This window comes from Chrysochloris asiatica, unplaced genomic scaffold (assembly GCF_000296735.1).
Source record: "Chrysochloris asiatica unplaced genomic scaffold, ChrAsi1.0 scaffold00033, whole genome shotgun sequence".
NCBI lineage: Eukaryota > Metazoa > Chordata > Mammalia > Afrosoricida > Chrysochloridae > Chrysochloris > Chrysochloris asiatica.
This window is the reverse complement of record NW_006408551.1, coordinates 20,749,092-20,751,308: the sequence shown is the minus strand read 5'-3', so window position 1 is coordinate 20,751,308 and position 2,217 is coordinate 20,749,092. Positions and strand designations below refer to the sequence as shown.

Here is a 2,217-nt window from a genome sequence, read left to right as displayed (position 1 = left end):
AAACTTACTCTTAAACATAGAGAAACTAAAGTGAGTAGAAGGAATGATGAAGTAAAAGAGCTGAACAGATCATTCCAAAGGGCAGCTTGAGAAAACAGAGTAAAGTATTACAGAGAAACATGCAAAGGTCTAGAGTTAGAAAACCAAAAGTGAAGAACAAGCTCAGGATTTCTCAAGCTCAAAGAACTGAAGAAAAATTTCAAGCTTTGGGTTGCAATAGTGAAGAGATCCCTATTTGTATCCAATCCAAAAAGAGGTGACCCAACAGAATACAAAAATCTTCAAACAATATGATTAATATCACATGCAAGTAAATTTTTGCTGAAGATAATTCAAAATGGTTTCATCAACCAAGAACTTCCAGAGATTCAAGCCAAATTAAGAAGAGGGCATGAAACTAGGGATATCTTTGTTAATGTCAGATGGATTTTGGCTGAAAGCAGAGAATACCAAAGAGGTTTTTACTTGTGTTTTATTAATTATGCAAAGGCTTTCAACTGTGTAGGTCATGCCACTATGGATAACACTGCAAAGAATGAGTGTTCCATAACATTTAACTGTGCTCATAAAGTACCTGTACATAGACCAATAGGCAACTGTTAGAACAGAACAAGGGGTTACTGAATGGTTTAAAAATCAGGAAAAGTATGTGCCAGGGTTGTATTCTTTTACCATACTTAATCTGTATGTTGAGCAAATAATCAGAGAAGCTGGATTATATTAAGAAGAAAGTGGCATCAGGATTGGAGGAAGACACATTAACAACCTGTGACATGGAGATGATACAATCTTGCTTGCTGAAAGCAAACAGGACTTTAAAATACTTAGTGATGAAGATAAAAGACTACAGCCTCCAGTATGGATTACACCTCAATGTAAAGAAAATAAAAATCACCACGATCTCTCTCTTGGGTCCTCGTTTCCAAGATGACAAAGAAAAGGAGAAACAATCGTAGTGCCAAAAGAGGGCTGCAGCCACATGCAGCCTACTCGCTGCACGAACTACACCCGCTGCGTGCCCAAAGACAAGGCCATTAATAAACTCGTAATTCGAAACATAGTAAAGGCCGAAGCTGTCAGGGATATTTTTGAAGCTAGTGTCTTCGACGCATACGTGCTTCCCAAGCTGTATGTGAAATTACATGATTGTGTGCTCTGTGCCATTCCCAGCAAGGTGGTCAGGAAGCGTTCTTGTGAAGCTCAGAAGGACCGAACACCCCCACCCCAATTTAGACCTGCAGGTTGCTGCCCCACAACTGCCACTGAAGCCCATGTAAAGAATTGAGCCCTGAAAGGCTGAAGTAAAACAAACCTGCAAGAAAATAAAATGAAAATTACCAAAAACAAAAAACCATCACAAATGGACCAATAAATAACATCATGATAAATGGTGAAAAGATTGAAGTTGTCAAAGACTTCATTTTGCTTGGATCCACAACCAGCACTCATGAAAGCAACAGTCAAGAAATCAAATGACATATTGCATTAGGCAAATCATCTGCAACTTCAGGGTATTGAAAAAATTATCTAGAAAACCACAGATGAAATCAAGGAAAACATGGGTGAAACTTTCGAAGAGTTCAGGATACAAACTGATAAAAATAAATGAAAAAAACTGGGAACCATATAAAAACAGCATCCAGAAAACTAGAAGATTAACACTAAGACTTTGGAAATAGATAACACATTGAAAGGGCAAAGAAATACAATTGAAGCAATGAAAGGCTGAGTTACTGAGCTTGAAGAAAAATCTCTCAATATTCATCTGTTAGAGGAACAATCAGAAAAGAAAAGAAAAAAAATCCAGTAAAAGTCTAAGATTTATATGAGACACTATCAAGAGTAATAACTTATATGTGATTAGAATTCCAAACCAGAAAGAGACAGAAAAAAAAAAAAAAAAGCCCATAAAGAATATTATCCAGGAGTTGTTGGAAGAAAACTTCCCTACCATAATGAAAAACGAGAAGATAGTCATTCAAGAAATTGAATAAGCCCCAAAAAGTATAGATAGACCCCAAAAGAAAAACACCAAGACATATAATCAAACTTTTTAAAACCAAAGACAGGAAAAGAATCCTGAATATCTCAGGAAAAACTTAAAAGTTACCTACAAAGGAGAACTAATCAGATTAAGCTCTTGTTTCTCAGCAGAAACCATGCAGGGAAGAACACAATGGAATGACATATATAAAATTCTGAAAGAAACAAATTGCC

At 36.3% G+C, this 2,217-nt stretch overlaps 1 pseudogene; it reads left to right on the top strand.

The window, feature by feature from the left end:
• The first annotated feature begins 927 nt into the window (after positions 1 to 927).
• On the top strand, positions 928 to 1,277 carry LOC102833746 (annotated as a pseudogene).
• The last annotated feature ends 940 nt before the right edge of the window (positions 1,278 to 2,217 follow it).